General features: G+C 43.5%; 1 pseudogene; it reads right to left on the bottom strand.

Annotated features, from left to right (window-relative positions):
• Positions 1-292: 292 nt before the first annotated feature.
• Positions 293-1,209, bottom strand: LOC101612133 (annotated as a pseudogene).
• Positions 1,210-4,765: the final 3,556 nt, after the last annotated feature.

The following is a 4,765-nucleotide window of genomic DNA, read 5'->3' as shown; positions in this document are numbered from 1 at the left end:
ATTCAGTGGCACTTGTCTAGAATTGGTTCCAGGGAATGTACCAGTGAAAAACGCATTTTCCCCTTCAAGGGGAAGAAAGAAAATGATTCCTCAGCAGCCAATCTGGCTGTGAGGTCTATGCGGTCCCATCTCTTCAGGCTCTTTTCTTTTCTTTTCTTTTCTTTTCTTTTCTTTTCTTTTCTTTTCTTTTCTTTTCTTTTCTTTTCTTTTCTTTTCTTTTCTTTTCTTTTCTTTTCTTTTCTTTTCTTTTTTTTTTTTCAGTAGAGCAAAGGAGATGAAAACCTAACCTAAGTTACAAGAGACAAGACAGTGATGGCTCGCGCGGAGGTGAGCGGCTCAGGGCTGACTGCAGGGAGACTGGCTTGCGGAAGAGTCTGTTGCTTAAGAAGGCCACCAAGGAGAGGAGGCGCAGCTGGGAAAGGTGAACTTTCCCTGGAGCCTTTGCATCACGGGCGCTGATGATGAATAAAGGAAACAGGGTAGAGACCTTTCTAGGTTTGATAATCGCTGGTGCATTTCAATTCCTTTATGGAGCCAACGGTACTCGGAGCAGATCAGTGAGTAAAGAAGTGACCTATGCAGCCGACCAACCAGCTGACCGACGCATGGGAGGGGAAGAGACTCACAGCCAGCCCCTGGCCAAGGAGCAGAGCCTGCAGCAGGAGGTTGAGGGACATGCCAGCAGTTACTCGCTGACACTGGGGAACCGACGAGGCGTTCTCTGATACCCCAAAAGTCAGGTCAGCTATATGTAGAAACCAAAGGGCCTCCAGAACTTTGCTAAGCACAAACAGGGGAGAGCACCCAAAGAGCACCGAAATGGAGGTGAGAAAGAATTCCAACCACCACCAGGCACCCCCATGGAGAGATGGGTCACCAGTGATCCGGACTGTTACTGCCTGAAGCGCAGGAATAAGCACCCGGCAAAACGACAGGAGACTGAGCCAGAACCATCCACCGTTCCCAGCGCCACACTGGAAAACGCCGCTGACCATGCGTGGCTCACGCTCTCCCCGGGTTCGGTCCTGTGCTCTGGGCTCTCCCCTGTGCCCGGACACCACTTGTCCTTCTTCCACGTGGCTCCTCCTCCTTGTGGTGGACTCCGGCGTCTAGCTTTGAGATGGTGCAAAAGCCCGGGATGGAGTCTTTGATTCCCCTGCCAAGGTCCTGGAGGAGGTTTTCAATACTGTCAGCCATCTCCTCACCTCCCAGACTAGTTATGCCTCGCCCGCTCGCCCTCCCCTCCCCAGCGTCCCCGCTCGGCACAGGCCGCCTGCTCTGCCCTGCGCTCCCAAGGCCCGGGCTGTGCCCGCACTTGGCATCTATATTTATAATTTTTAATGCTGTGAATTCGCTTGTGGCTCTGTGATGATGCTTTGAGATTAGGCTGATTTGGAGGCCATATTTTAAAACATTTTTGAATTGAGAATTTTAATATATGAGCACACTATAACCTGACCGTATTTCCATCCTATTGCCCTTTTTTGTCCCTTCTCCCTTACCCCCATTCCACTGAGGACACTCCTCTTTCTAAGCAGTCCTTCTCCTGCTTTGTGTTTTTTTGTTTTTTGTCCTCGTCCATCCCTGATGTCAAAATGGGAATGACCGGGCTGGAGAGATGGCTTAGCGGTTGAGTGCTTGCCTACGAAGCCTAAGGACCGCGGTTCGAGGCTCTATTCCCCAGGACCCACGTTAGCCAGATGCACAAGGGGGCGCACGCATCTGGAGTTCGTTTGCAGTGGCTGGAGGCCCTGGCGTGCCCATTCTCTCTCTGTGTCTGCCTCTTTCTCTCTCTGTCGCTCTCAACTAACTAAATAAAAATGAACAAAAATTCTTTTTAAAAAAATGGGAAGGACCACCACCACAAGTGAGGTGATGAATTTAGCAGCTCATATCTGAGGACAACGCCCCTAGGGGCTCCTTCCCTACCTGTGCTCTTGCGTTCTTTCGGAGTCTCCCTCTTCCAAAATGTTTCCTGAGCCGTGGAGGATGTGGCCCAGATGTCTCTTTGGGTGTTGAGCTCTCATTTTTCTGCTTTGGAGATTTCTGAATCTCTCCGTGGTGTTTGCTACAGAGCAGCTCCCCTGGCCAGCAGTGAGGGCAGCGCTAATACTCTTTCTCCTACCTCCTCTACAACAGTCCCCCGGCCCTGGAGGGTGACACAGGTGACTCCTCCAGTGCACTGAACTGTCTCTTCTTCTCATCACCTTGATGAGTCTTGGGTCTCTCCAGTATTCACCACCTCCTATAAAAAGCTTCTCTAACCAAGAGTGAAAACAGCATTAATTAACAGGCATAAACATATACATTTAGAAGGCAATTTGATGGGCTCCATGTATCCGTGTAGCCAAAGAACGGTGGCCGGCTTTGGATTTTTAAAGTGATTCCTAATACATGACAGAAATAATGCTTCAAACATCTTTTCCCCCAGTAGCTCAACATTGCCCAAATATTAATCAGATTTGAGCACTTAGGCTAATCAGTCTTTGGTTAATTTGAACAGTTCAAACCAACCTGTGAGGAAACAAAATTAGTTGTTACCCTGTCTGCTCTCAGTAACAGATGCATTAAAACACTTTAGCCAAATGAATTAAAATTAACCCAGTTGATAAGGATTCTATAGCTGTAGACATGACTCTAGCCCCTCGACATCATGAGCACATGATTGCTGTAATTTAATCTCAACACAGTGGCAAACTATTTTTCTTTCTACCTTCATGGGCCCTAAAAAAAAAAAAAAAAAAAAAAAAAAGAAGGAACACAAGCAAGGTGCATGCATTGTGCTTATTTGAAATAGAGTTCCTTCATGTTCCATCTGTAATTCTCCAAATGCCAGCATTAATCCGTCTCTAAATCCACAAATCTTTCTGTTCAGACCCCAAGGAAGGCATAAGTTAATATATACAGAAATAGTGCCAGCTCAAAACTGCAGCAGAAGCCACAGCATCCTAAGACGACACTGGGAATTTGACTTCAAACAAAGCCCCATGTTGAGGATCTGAGCATACGTATGAGCTGGTTTTACTTTTTTTTTCTTTAAGTTTAAGTACTAGCTCAGCTATGAAAATGCTGGTCATTATTTCATCTCAACTTAAACTTTCCATCTGGGTTGTGAAATGCTGCAGAAGGAGTTAGGATATCATCTGCTCTCATAAGCCCAAGGCGATATATATTAAAAAAATCTAAATGTGTCAAACATATAAAAGATGAAAGCTATTGTGATTGTCTACTGACTTCCCATTTGAAAAATAACTCAGGCTTGTTGACATTGCATTTCCTCAGGTTCATAGAAAACCAAATCTATATCACTTATAGATTAGGTTGGGACATGTCAGAGCAATTAGAAATCATGTGTAAAAGAAAAATCCATCCAAAATGGAAAGAAATGATCTTTAAAATAACTGACTCATAGATAGATTATATGCAAGGTGTGGTGGCACAGATGTGTTACCCCAGGATTTGGGAGATAAAAGCAGGAAGATCAAGGTCACCACCAGCAACTTCAAGATTAGCCTTGGCTACATGAGGCCATGTCTCAAAAAAGTATTTTATTTTGAAAATTGCAGTGCTAAAGAGACTTTCAGGGGGTTAAAAAGATGGTTCAGTAGTTGAACCTAAGTTCATTCAGCTCTCCAGTACCCACGAAAGCAGATGCACAAAGGGGTATGTGCATATGGAGTTTGTTCATTTCCAGTGACTAGAGGCCCTCTCTCTCTCTCTCTCTCTTTCTGTCTCTCAAATAAATAAAATATTTTAAATATTTTACTTATTTATTTATTTGGGTTTTTTGTTGTTGTTGTTGTTAGAGAGAGAGAGAGAAGAGAGAGATATATAGAGAGAATGAGTACACCAGGGCCTCTAAACACTGCAAACCAACTCCAGACACATGAGCTGTCTTTGCATGTGGCTTATGTGGGTACTGGGGAATCAAACCTGGGTCCATAGGTTTTGCAGGCAAGTGCCTTAACTACTAAGCCATCTCTCCAGCCCTAAATAAAAGATTTTTAAAAGAAGCTTTTGTAAATGTGGATAAATGTGAAAGTATTTCCTTCTGTTAAAAAAAAAAAAAAGTATAAGGCAGGCTAAGTAGATGGCTGCAAAGCCAAAGGACCTCCATTTGATTCCAGGTCTCACATAAGCTAGACGTACAAGGTGGCACATGTGTTGAGAGTTCATTTGCAGTGGCTGGTGTGCCCATTCTCTCTCTCTCCAATAAATAAATAAATATATATATTTTTAAAAATGTATAAGGTACCTGGGAGGTAGTTTCATAGGTTATGCAGAAGAAAGATGGACAGATAGAGGATAATTAGCTAACTAGGTAGTAACAGATATTTTTCATTTTCCAAATTATGAAAAACATAGTAAGGATATATTTCAGACAAAAAATGTGAAAATTGAACCTAACACCCAATTGTCTCAGATGTACTTTACCCACTGTCACAAATAGATTTAAAATTTTCCATATGAGTTATATTTATGAAAAGTTAGTAAGTTGAGTGATCCGGATTTTACTCATTTAAAGAAAACCTCTGGTGAATTATTTTTAAAAATTACCAGTCTCCTCATTTGTGTGTGCGGTAAATTGTTTATTCAAGGAATAATTGTTGAGGGTGGACCATGTGACTGGTGCTGTATCTGCAGCACTATGCCAAGCAGCAACCTTCTGCCCCTGTGGAACTGTAAGAAAACAAGCTAAGGCAACAAGAAAATTCAGCTCACTTCATGTGTGGAAACTGCAAAGGGCTAAGGGAAGAGTATAGTG

The sequence above is a fragment of the Jaculus jaculus genome, chromosome 11, assembly GCF_020740685.1.
Source record: "Jaculus jaculus isolate mJacJac1 chromosome 11, mJacJac1.mat.Y.cur, whole genome shotgun sequence".
NCBI lineage: Eukaryota > Metazoa > Chordata > Mammalia > Rodentia > Dipodidae > Jaculus > Jaculus jaculus.
This window is presented reverse-complemented; position numbering and strand designations above follow the sequence as displayed.